Source organism: Megascapheus bottae, chromosome 5, assembly GCF_031878675.1.
Source record: "Megascapheus bottae isolate mThoBot1 chromosome 5, mThoBot2.hap1, whole genome shotgun sequence".
NCBI classification, from domain to species: domain Eukaryota; kingdom Metazoa; phylum Chordata; class Mammalia; order Rodentia; family Geomyidae; genus Megascapheus; species Megascapheus bottae.
This window is the reverse complement of record NC_143513.1, coordinates 58,796,982-58,810,337: the sequence shown is the minus strand read 5'-3', so window position 1 is coordinate 58,810,337 and position 13,356 is coordinate 58,796,982. Positions and strand designations below refer to the sequence as shown.

Below are 13,356 nucleotides of genomic sequence, written 5' to 3'. Positions count from 1 at the left end.
AACAAATAAACATATATACAATATATCAGATAACAAGGTAAGATAGTGTAGCAATACGAGATAACTAAGGGAAAACAAAAGAGGTGAGAAATAACATAGTTCATTAAGAATAACAATCGCACATTATATGGCTTTTGTTTCTATATCCTAGAGGTCCTTTCATTTAGCCTCATCCTATGTGGCCTTATGTTTCTAGGTTTTGCTCTATTGTAAACCTCTGCTAGGAGAGTCCAAGGTTTATACTAATTGTGACAAATGGGGGAAACCATTGAGCCTATGTTCCTTTGAGTCTGGCTTACTTCACTTAGTATGATTTTTCTAAGTCTTATTTAATCTATATTTTGTTTTATCTATACATTATTTTATCTATATTTTCCATGGCCACGATTAAAGATTGTCAAAAATTACCTACCTTCTGGTGATTATGGTGAACCTCTGGCAATCTTTACCTTATCTTCCTTTACCCCATCAGACTTTCCTTTCTCTTTGTTTCTTTTTTTCATATATTTTTAATTGTAATTAATAGAAAGGTTATATTACATTCACCAGATAAAGACATATTTCACTGGGTTAGGACTCATCAAGGGTTTATCATAACTTGGTTATTAGCCCTAATAAAATATGGCTTCCTCTTACCTGTATTACATTTAAATAATTTGTCTTTATTTATTCAAAGTGTTTTTTTTTTGATTTGAGTATTTTTATAACTGCTCCTAAAGAAGTACCAAATAAAAGAAACATTACCAATATTTTTATGGAGTTTAGATTCCAATGGAAATAGGTATAAAATATTACAAACAAATGTAGATATGTAAAATTCTAATAATTGTAAATAAAACAGAAGATCTCAGTATTTAGAGGTCATGGGCTTCCAGGTTTTATGTTTAGAGAAAGGTTTTACCAACATAATGTACTGCAAAAGGTAAGAAATTGGAAAGAGAAGACATGATTGTGGTTTTAAAATGTCACCAACAACTATGACAAGAAAGTAGAAGGTAGGGGCCGGGACTTTGGCCTAGTGGTAGAGTGCTTGCCTAGCATGCACGAAGACCAGGGTTCGATTCCTCGGTACCACATACATAGAAAAAAGTCAGAAGTGGTGCTGAGGCTCAAGTGGTAGAGCTCTAACTTTGAGAAAGTTCAAGGACAGTGCTCAGGCCCTGAGCTCAAGCCCATGACTGGCAAAAAAAAAAAAAAAAAAAAAAAAAGAAAAGAAAGTAGAAGGTGCTGAAATTGTATATTCCTATGCATATGATAACTAAAGGTACTATTCTTTGTCACATACTAACATTTCTAATATATGAGAAAAGAGTTATTTTCAATTAATATCTCTGCATTTGCACTATTTCTCACCTTTTACTCAATGCTGAAATCCTTGTGTGACCTGCTTTTCCTATGAAACACATTTAAATGTTATTCATGATTTTCTTTACCAAGGCCAAATTCTCAATAACCTTCTCAATTATCTCTTTTCATAAGTGAAAGCTTTAGTCAAATTAGCATAGTTCAATGTGTTTTCCGTACACAATTTTGTAAAGCAATGTTTACTGTTTTGTTTTTAATAGAAAACACTGAAGGAGATTTATTCACTTTTGAAAATGGACAAAGAAAGAAGATACAACCTTAGTCTATTAAATGCTCCCTTAAAAAGAATTGAAAATAGAAGAAATACGCAGCATTGGTCACTGATAAGTCGCCTACCTGTCTTTCACTTTTACTTCTTTCTAGTTCCTAAGAATTTAAAATATAAAAGGACTTAGTTTTCATATCTGCTTGTGCATACTTTGTCACTAAAACAGTCACCAATAAAATTTAGAAATAGTTAACAAAATGTGATCATCTGGCTCTGAGCTGTGTTGATATTTACCTATAACTTTATCTACTAAATTTGTATTCAAATAAGAAAAAAATCTCATCATATTAAAGTATTACTTGTGTATTCATAGACTTCTTTCTTCAGGCAATTATTCCAGTTTTTCTTTATGATAAATCTATTATTGAAACATGAAAACAAACACAGGGAATAGAATTACACCTTCATATTGGAACAAGTACTAGGCAGCATTTCTTCTTACAGTTTAAAAGTTCTGCCTGTTATATATTGAAGGAACATTCTTGTACATTAATAATTCAGAACAGTTGTGAAATAATGATGTAATTATGAACTAAAAAGCACAGAGACTATTAGTAAAATGATTGCATACATTTTTTGCCTCAAAATTACTTTTTTCTTTTTTTATTTATTACGTTCTTTTTATTGTAATTAATAGAAGGGTTACAATTATATTCACCAGATAGAATGTGTATTACTTCATTGATACCACTTCTCATGTTTGTGTCCCCTTTTGTCTCCCCCTTCCCCCACCTCATCTTGTTTTCCCCCCTTTCCTTTCCTATTTCAAATAAACAAATAAACATATATACAATATATGTTTATATAACAAGGTAAGATACTGTAACAATATGAGAATAACTAAAGGACAACAAAAGAGATAAAAAATAACATAATACATTAAGAACAACAATCACACATTATATCATTCTCGTTTCCAAATCCTGGAGGTCCTTACATTTAGCTCCATTCTATATTTGCCTCAAAATTTCTTAAGCATACTAAAGAACTCTAAATATCCTTGAGTTCTCTTCTGTTATGATATTTGATGATTATTGAAATGCCATCAGAAATACTGTCAGAAAGAATTTATCACCATGGCTACATTAAAAGATTCCTGATTCTTGTTCTATTAAGTGACATATTCCCATTACTTCAGCATCACTATTATTAATAGTGCCTCTTGTTAGTCATTGAGATAAAAGGTACACTTCAAAAGATTCTTCCACTAAAAAGATGAAAAACATGGAAAAATGTAAATAAAAAGGAGAGGTGATTGTAAGAGACAGGTAGATAGTGATAACTGGAAACAGGAAGAAAAAAACAGAATGAAAACATAAAAGCCAACTGCATTTGAGATTAAAGATTTGTTACTGCCATTTTTCCCTCCAGGTAATATATACCACTCAAAACTACAGCATGCAACTTCCTTAAAGCATTAATCTTAGTCTTCCAAGGGAAAGCATTTTGTTCTGGATACTTGTTCTACTTTTAACTCCTTTCCTTAAGCATTTTAGGTACTTTTTATCCTTATAGATTCTTACTGAACTTACCATGTTTTGAAACAGGAAGCAAATGTCAATCTATTAAAAGATTTATTGTACTTTTATGATATTTTGATGTTCAGGATATCTCGATATTCAAAATGACTCTGGTTTTCTGACTTTTGCCAGGTCACACGGTAAGAGTCTCAAATAACGTAGAATCATTCTGAGCCTCAGGCTCAGAAAAGATCTCTGACTCAGGCTTCTTCAGAATCAACTATTATTTCTTTCCAAGACTATTTTGTTTTACTAAAAATTAATGTATTCATTTTATTATAAAAGCCAAGTTGTACTAAAAGGCTTCTAAGAAAATCAATAAAAACTCAGTCCTATTTATTTATTTATTTATTTATTTATATTTTTTCCAGTCCTGGGCTTGAGCTCAGGGCCTAAGGTCTGTCCTTGGACTTTCTCAAGGCTAGAGCTCTACCACTTGAGCCTCAGCACCACTTCTGGCTTTTTTCTATGTATATGGTACAGAGAAATCAAACCTGGGTCTTCATGCATGCTAGGCCAAACTCCCAGCTCTCCTTTATTTCATTTTGAACTGATTTTTTTTGTTTTATTTTTAGTCCTCTTTACTTGATATTTCTTCCTAGAGATAATCATTTTCAAATTCTTTTTTATAGCTAATATTTATTATTTCACTCCATTTATCCAAAAACATATATAAGGTACTCTTGCTTGAATCATCAATTTAAAAACAAATTCTTTCTTACAAAACATATAATAAATTTATATTTTTATATGCTTTTCTCCTCTCACTCTCCAAATAAATTTTATTCCATTATTTATCTGCCTTTTTTAAAAAAATGTGTGAATATAGTTTTATCTTTAAAGAGTTGCAACTGTACTATAATCCTTGCCCTGAAAATAGTTTTCATACTCTTTCAGAAAGTTTCTGATAATGTTTATTTCCCACAAAATCATAGTCAGCCCTAGGATATCAACATTAATACAACACTATTAATACTTGACATCTGTGCCGATATTTACCAGTTTTCTCTCCAATACCCCTTTTCTTTTTCAAGATCAGATTTTGGGCACTGCATTTTATTTACATGTCACATGGCTTTTCAATGACTCTTGTGTGGTCTGTGGACTTTCACAACTGAAGAACTGTGATCAATCAGCACATCAAATTTCCTTCAGTATATATTTCCTGGACACTCTCTCATAATTATGTCCTGGTAATGAACTTTTCCACAATTGTGAGATGACCTTTGGTTCATACAAAACAGGGAGGACATGATGCCAACCAGCATGACTTACTACTAATGATAAGTTTTTTCACTTAAAATTCTGTTCTATATAATGATTATTATTTCTTTTCTCTTTCTACCACTGTCAGAACCTAAATATAAAACTCAATTCATGCTCAAAGGAAGGGAAATCAAATGCCACCTGTTAATGAGAAGCATAGCAAATTATTTACAGATGAAAGTGTATTTAAGGGGAGGTACTTTCCAATATCTCATTTTTCCTTCATTGACTAATTCAGCATTCAGTTGGCCTGCAGCAATTATCTCTGTTGGTAAATTAGTGATAATTTCACTTTTCTCTTGTTCCTTCTGACTTGGAATTCTTCTGTAAGAAAGATCTGCACTTAGTACCTCATTTATCATTTAGTTACTTACCTATGCATGGCAATGGAAATTTGTGTATATTTACATTTTGGGTTATGAGCCCATTTTATTGTAATTAGTCTACATTTGATTATTTGGTCATCAGAAGGCCTCACTTTCAAGATAGAGGTTGGCTCCTGTGTTCTTGTCACAACCTGTAGTTTTAGGGTTTGTGTAGTTCTGTTTTGGGCACTGAGTATGCTGCAGAATCCTCTCTTGTATTTGCCTTGGGGCAGCTCTCAAATTAACCATTTTCTCCAGAAACTTTAAGTTCTTTGTAAAAAATGTGGTACCTACAAACCTACATCTGTACATTGTTTGTCATCTCTCTCTGTATAAACAGGTAGGGTCGTGTCTATATGTTCAGGATCTCATCTGTATCTGTTCCTGTCATCCTGCCCTCTGTAAGATACAGAAATCAAGGCACCACATGGAAAACAGAAAGCATTTCTTACCAGGAACTAAAGAAGCTGGCCTTTTGACCTGGGGCTGCCCTGCCTCTGGATCTTCAAGAAAGTCAAACAGATCTTATAAATTACCCAATGTCAGAAGCCTGTTCCAATAACCCTGATAGATGTAAAACAGAAATTATCTGGAAGTTTATGTGCCTTGAAATCTCTATTTTATACCCACAAAGTTCAATTGTTGACTTTATAGGGAGCATCCCTAGGACTGAATAGGAACTTGAAACTATGTTAAAGTATTTTCATCCTAGTATTACTTTTAATATATTGAAAGCAGTGATTACTTACTGAATAACTACATTTTGCTGAGCAATTGAGGGAAATATGAAAGAAACATAGAACCTATTTCTTAAGTTAATGTATCATTCTTTACTTGAAGATCAGATGCAGAGATTCTTGTTAATGAAGAGAAAAAATACAGTGTTTTACCAAAGCCAGTTTTAACTTTTATGAATTTGTGAGTACTATGGTTCAAAAAAGACAAAAATACACATTAGAAAATCCTGTTTTTAAACTTTATCCCAAATTAACTGCAATAGTTACAGTTCTAGTGGTCTTAATAACTTATGTAATTATAAGCGTCGGTGTATGCAATCTATTTTTAAAATTCTATGATAAAATATTCAGATAAAAGGTAATAGAGCTGAAATACTTGTTGGATGGCTTTACTTCTTTAACTTAGTAGAAACATGTAATTCTAACCTATACCTATAAAGAATAAGGACTTTATTTTGAAGAAAAAAAAAAGCACAGGGCATGTGACTTGGTACAACTTACAAAAATTTGGATCTGGTATTTACAGTGCAATGTCCTAATGTCCTTAAGTGGGAAGAGAAGAAATTGCCTAACACTAAATGCAAAGTTGGTGAAAACCAAAGCATGTTCACACCTTAGGTGTCTGCCTAATAACTTGTATGGCATGGGCTGCTCTATTTCCTGGACGTCTGAAGAATCTTGTCTGTTACTCTTGTTAAACTATGAGTTAGTATATATTTCTCTAAAAGAGTTGATGAAATGAGCATAAAACATTGGCTTTTACAGCCTTTCATTTTTTTTAGCCCATTTTTGAGGCTTAGGAACTAAGAAGAAATGCAGAAGAAGTAATGATCATCAGCAGTTCTGGCATCAGAAAGGATGCACAGGATATAACCCCCTTTAAGGACAGGTTATCTCATATGACTTTATGAACACTGGGGTAAGTGAAGCCATTGGCATGGGAGGATAAACGGAGCAGGTTAGAGATTTCCTTAGCTATTTTAGCCAATGTGTAAATCTTTACTTGTGAGAGAGCAGCTCTGTACTACCTAAATGACAATGTGTACAATTACTTCTAATTGCACCCAAATTTGCTTAGGTGTAAATGATCTCATTTCATGACCAATATAGTAAAAACAGCATGGGTTGAATGTCATCTAGCATTAAACATTTGATTATTATCATGCAAGTAAAAGGGAAGGCCATTTTCTTAATATATTGCTTCAACCTCTACTCCCCCTAACAGAGGCTGAGCTATGCTCTGCGAGATTTTTTTGCATGTTTTTAAACATATGCATTCTTAATGAGGACAGAAGAATTTTGTATTCTACCAGAATGAGTTTAATTTATAATTAAGGTTTAGTAATTAATATATGTACATTATACTTGCTTTCCCTAAAATACATTCTGTGAGGTCATAGAAAGATATTTCTTGTCCTACAGGAATCATCTTTTTGTAACCTGCCTCTTGGCATTACCAAGGGTGCTGTAAAGGAAAGAGGGAGTCTTCTCATTTAATTTGATACATCAGTTAATCATGAAAATATTTTCTTCCTGAACTTCCCCCACACAAGGTGAATAAAGGTTAATAAGAATGAAAATAGAAAATAATAATGTATGAAAATATATACTATAAAATTGCAAAACAAATCAGAATAAATAGTTTAGTATGACTGTCGGGTTAAGATGTCTTGATAGTATAATCATAAACTATGTATGTACGTGTGTGTATGTGTGTGTGTGTATGTGTGTGTGTGTGTTCTCTCATTTGAAGGACAGAAGTCTGTTATGTAAAACATAATAACTACTTATCCATGCAAGCATCATTGTAAAGAAGTGATGAAAACCAATTTCCCTGAATGTTATAGAAACCTTTAATTTTTTCCTCTGTATTTAACAGGCAAATTATGATTTATTCTCCCTTTAGTATTTATCTCTTTATATTATTTCTTAGAATTAGTTTGGTTTATTTTTTTACTAATATCTGTTAGAGCAAGAATCTACTAAATTAACCAAAAGACAATAATATTTACTTTTTCAGCATGTGTAACAATTTCAGAAATAGTTAACCCTGAGTATTTCCACGTACTCAGGGACCCAGAACACCCTCTAGCCTATAGTATTCTCTTCACATCTTGCTTCTACTTCTGGATTGTCTGTGTGGTTATACAAGATCCAATGTTCTGCATTAAGTTCATTCAAACCAGTGTAAAGGTAAACAATGGACAAGAAAAGGCCCTTTAAGAAAAAGACATAAACCATAAAAAGACATTTTCAATTAGTTCTATTGACCAAGAATTCATGTCTATCACATAAGAAGATGAGTGGCGCCGTCATTGCTGTGATTCAAGAAGAAATTAGATAATGCTATTATCAAGGTGAAAAAGAATAACCACGGGGGAGAGCTAGTATCTCTAACGTGCTGAAGCTTTTCGTGTTTTATGATGGTGGAATAGTATGGAACACGAAAGTAGGTATTATAATAGATATAAGTAAAGCTCAGATGAGAGTGTATTGAAAATAGGTAAGTAGTGGTCCATTTTCAAGACAGGGTAGCTGACTGAGTGAAAAGTGTAATGCAGCTTGCTTCTAGAATGACTTAATAGTTTACAGAAGTGATTTTTGTAATGTTCATGTATCTGGAAGTTTCAGACACAAGGATGGCAAACAGGGAATCAGAAAGGGGCCAACTAGCAGGGGAAAAAGTAGACTTCAGTAAAATGAGAAAGGAAGTAAAAACTGTGTGTGTGCCCCAAACCAAGTAAGAACATACATTAAAATTACTTAATAGAAAATAATGAAACTTTGGCAGCCAAGAAGGTTGTACAACTCACAGTGTCTGACCAATGAGCAGCTGGGAGATGGTTTTATACATTAGTGAATAAATTGCTTGCAGCCACTCATTTGTGTATGCTTGAACCTTAGATACCCAATCCTGCAATACCAATGTTAAAGTCTCATTTTGTATGGTAATTTTTGCTTCTAAATCCACTCTTTGAGTTTGGATAGGTGAGTATGCTTCTCACATTGTGCATATTGTTATTAATATATGAGGATATGGTATCAAAATTTACAAGAGTCAAGAAGTACGACTGTTACTTAGAATTATAAAATTCAACTAGTCTCTATAGGTGTTCAGATAAATTAAAAACTTAATCCTGATAAAAGTAGATTGATATAATTAATTTTGCAATTTACAAATGCTGGAGTGTTTTCTTTTCTGCAGAGCCAATCTTGGATGCTATCAGGACCCTAAACATGATATGATAAATTATAGTTTCTTGGGAGGCTACTTATTTTGAACTGAAAGGATTCAGCAACAATCACTGCTCTTCTTTTAATCGTATGTTTTCCCCAAAGTTAGAAATTAAAGCAAGACACACAATGGGATTTGAATGTCCCTTTCTCTAAGCTAACCATAAATCTAAAAATATTGTTCTAGCCACCTTAATATGTAGAAGCTGCCTTCATATGTAAAAGCTGGTTTACAATATTAGCTATTCAGGAGTATGAGACTGGAAGACTTTCTTTTTGTATCCAGCTGGGCAGAAAAGTCAGAATGATTCAATATTCAAGAAAATAGCAAAAAGTTAGGTTGGAAGCATGGCTCATGGTGGAAGATTTTCAGTCAATCAGTCAAGTATACACTAGGCTCTGATTACTGGGAAAAGTAAATCAAATATCAGTACTAGAAAACAAATACAACTGATAGATTCTAAACCCAGTACAAGACTCTTGTTTGTAGCCATGGGGAGGAAATTATGCCACAGACAGATCCTGATCTACGCTGGCCTTACTATTTCCTTCTTAATCTATTACCATAAGGCAATGCATTCATTGTTCAATTCCCTCATGGCACAATTGTCTGTTCTTTATCAATCTTAAATTAAAGATGAACAAACTTTCCTCATTCTCCTGATCATCGTTTCTGAATATTTCAGTGTCTTATAAAAACTAATTAGAATACTTTTCTCTTGTTTAACTTGTCTTTAGTGGGTGCGTTGTTCTAGTCTCCTACTGAAGTGGGGGAGGAAAGATGTCTTTCTCTTCCTACACTGACAAGCTTAAACCACAATAAAATGTTAGATGGCTACATGGCCGATAATGGTTCACACCTGTAATCCTAGCTACTCAGGAAGCTGAGATCTGAAAACCGCAGTTTGAAGTCAGTCCAAACAGTAAAGTCCTTGAAATTGTTATCTCTTTAACCAACCCCAATGGAGATGTGCAGCTGTTGTTTAAAGTGGTAGTGCTAGTCTTGGGCAAAAAATTCTCAAGGTTAGCACCCAGGCCCTGAGTTTAAGCCTCACTCTCTCATCTCTTTTGCTGTCCCTTGGCTATCTCATATCGTTACAGTATCTCACTTTGTTACCTGATATATAGGATATATTTGTATTTGGTTATTTGAAATTGGATAGGCAAGGGGGGGAAAACAAGATGAGGGGTGGAGTTGGGGGAGAGGGAAATGGTGACCAAGACAGGAGGAAGGGTATCAATGTATGTGAATTAATGCACCTTCTATCTGGCAAATATCATGTAATCCTTCTATTAATTACAATAAAAAATATATGAAAAAAAGAAAAAGATACATGGAATTAAGATTGAAGATGAAACTTCTGTGAGGAAAAAGCTCTAGTTTTAAGGTGTTCTTAAAGTGGAAAAAATGTTACTCAAAGTGGGGGGACAAAAAGGGAAAGAAAAAGAAAGAGTATATATGTGTGAAGAGAGGAGAGAGAGAGAGAGAGAGGGAGAGAGAGAAAGGGAGAGAGAGAATTTTCTTTCAAGTTTCTTAGACAAGCGTTACAAAGTTTCCTGAATAATTTAATGCCTATTAATGGGAATACATGAGTAAACTGCCCTCTAACAGCATAGGAATCAGCAAAACAAAATACGGTAGATAGCTGAGCAAAAAAGATTTGAGATATTTTCAAAATCCAACTGTTTTAGTTTTTTAGAAGCTCCACTTGGAAAGTGTATCTCTCTGCTTCATTGCCTCCTGAACATTCGCACTGTTAGCAAACGTGTGCAAAACACCTTTGATTAACCAGGTTCATTTTCTAGAAACTGGGACTGCAAGGAAGGAGACATGGGACATATAATCCTGCAGGAGGACGGATCCTAAATGAGTAATTAACTGCAGTTGTAACTAATTACAAAAGACACATGGAGGGTGCAAGAGAGCATATGAAAATATACAACAATGTGAAAGATTTGGGAGAAAGAACACTTCAAAACACTAATTAGGAACAGCATGAATTTGATGGAAGTATATTTACTATCAGGAATTCATTGCAGACTTTATGTGTAAACTGAAATATATGAAAAGTGACCAAATTAGATTCGTAACATCTACAACAGTGAAAAACTTACCATGGAATCTCCCCAATCAGTTTTCCTCCATCAAGATCATTTTTTATGCCTGTGCTTACAAGCCAAACATTTTAAAAGTTAAAAAGTTGATTTTCTACTAAAGAAAAACATATAAGGGGCAGGGAGAATGGCTTAGTGACAGAGTGGTTGCCTCGCATGCACAAAGCTCTGGGTTTGATTCCTTGGTACTACATACCAGAGCCGGAAGTGGTGCTGTGAATCAAGTGGCAGAGCTCTAGCCTTGAGGCCTTAAGAAAAAAGTGTCCAAGGACAGTGTCCAGTAACTGAGTTCAAACCCCAGGACTTGCAAAAAAAAAAATCTTCTAAGCAATTATTCTATTTCTTGAACAACAGTTGGAGCATAGTTAACATAATATAGGTTCTTTTGTGTTTGTTTCTCTGATAAGACTATTTTTTAGTTCTTAGGTTTATCACATTCCTACGTAAGGAAGAGTTCTTAAGAAGGCCTCTTGACAACATTCTACTTTGGTAGTCCACAGAGTAAAGGAGAATTGATGATTTGTTCAGATAATTTTTCACATATTATCCTAAATTACAATGTCCATTCATTTATAAAGAATAATAGTGATGGTCTTTAAAAAAAAAAAGATGTAGGGAAGACAGATCTCTACCGAGTTGCATGAATTGTTTCGTTAGTAGAGACGGACAGAGAGATAACAAGGAGATTTTCATGTATGACTCAAAAATTATATCATTACACTACATTTTTATCTCCCTATTTAATAATGTGTTCTAGTTTACTAATAGATCAGAGTACCAGTGTTGTTAGTAAGAATATATTTGTAATACTTTACTTTTACTCAAAGACTAGAATAGGGTAGGGTAATATTTTCCTGCCATTTTTTTCTTGTTATTCCCATGATCAACCAGTTATTATTTGGGAGAACTTCCTGCATATAGATAGTTCCCACAGGATTGAACTGCCTGAGATCAGTGTCATATAGCTGACTTTGCATCCTAGAGGGCTTTGAGAGTCCAGCAGAGCTGACTAAGCAGCCCCATGCCCCATGCCCTGGAAGCCATCACTATAGGCCTCTGCACTGCTAGGTTTTCCACCTGTTTCTGTCTCAGAGATCACTGTAGAAGCCAGGGATCCAGGGTGTACTGCCACTCCCCTAGGAATATGCCTGTGGATCTGCATGGCCCCTACTCAGTGTTGTCATAGACTTGAATCACATCCTCATGGTTTCTAAGAGCTGGGGTAAGGCGAGCAGCCTGCACTAGGTCAGAGTCAGCTAGCTGGACCTTTGAGTGTGATATGAAATTCAGTGAACAGGACAGAACACAAGCCAAGGCAGGCAAGCTTCTTCCACACTTGATGCAGCAAAAGGTATCACAAATAAATCGAAAAAGGTTCTTTTCTTCCTCTTCACCCTCCTTGATCTCCTCAGCTCTTGCTTCGATTGCCAGCTCTAGAGCTCTCTCTAAATTCACAACCAACCTTCTTCTCTTTGACCTCCACTCCAACCACAACCTTCCCTTTTCTGTCAGAGGAGTGACATCAGCCATCACTCCCCCATTCTTGTTCAGGATATGTCTCAGGTTCAATTGACACCTGGAGCTACTGTTTGACAATGCTTCCTTGAACACAGAAGAGCCACCAGGGCCTCGACATCCATATAGCAAATCAGTGCCCTTTGTTTGCCCCATTTTCAGCGCTGCCTCAATTGTTGACTTTGGCACATGCTTGCTGCCACACATCTCTAAGATGCTGGGCACCTTGCTGTTGAGCCGAGGGCTAGGATCTCCATCTTTAACAGCCAGGTGGATACTGAGACAAAGTTTAGAAAAGATGCAGCTCCTTTTCAAGTCCCTTGATGTGCCAGACTTCGGACCATTTCTCTTGCCCAGTCGGGGGCAGCCATGGAGATGTGCAGCCTCCTGCCTGGGGCTGGGCTGAGAAGCGCCTGGGGAGCAACGTGGACACCAGGACCTGGCACCTGAAAGAATCGGGAGGCTGCTGTGCTTAGGTTGGCTGCAGCCCAAGATGCCATCGGTTCAGTTGGCTCTAAGAAACTCAAAGTTAGGCACACCACGGGCAGTATCCCAGCCATGAATGACCCTGAGCCGTCCTTGCTGCAGCCGGGGTCCCACAATGTTTTTTTCTTTAACAGTGACCTATTCAGAACAAATAAATTTTATAGTTGCATAGAATGATAACCATGAGAAATAGGGGAGTAAATTGCACTCTAGACATGGAACAGGAGTTTGCGAGAAGTGGAATTCCTAGTGCTACCAGTAAAAATAATTGACTCAGAGACAGACAAGCTATTTCTCCAGTCTCAAACTGAGAATGACAAAGATGGGAGAAGAGTGTTGCTGCCACACAGGCCACAAATACCTGCTATAAAAGGGATGCTGTTCATATAGATAGACAAATAGATAGATAGATAGATAGATAGATAGATAGATAGATAGATATAGATGGGTAGCAGATACTTCAAGATAATTTACAATAACTTCAG

At 35.2% G+C, this 13,356-nt stretch overlaps 1 pseudogene; it reads right to left on the bottom strand.

Moving 5' to 3' along the window:
• Positions 1-12,037: 12,037 nt before the first annotated feature.
• LOC150063458 (translational activator of cytochrome c oxidase 1 pseudogene) lies at positions 12,038-12,885 on the bottom strand (annotated as a pseudogene).
• Positions 12,886-13,356: the final 471 nt, after the last annotated feature.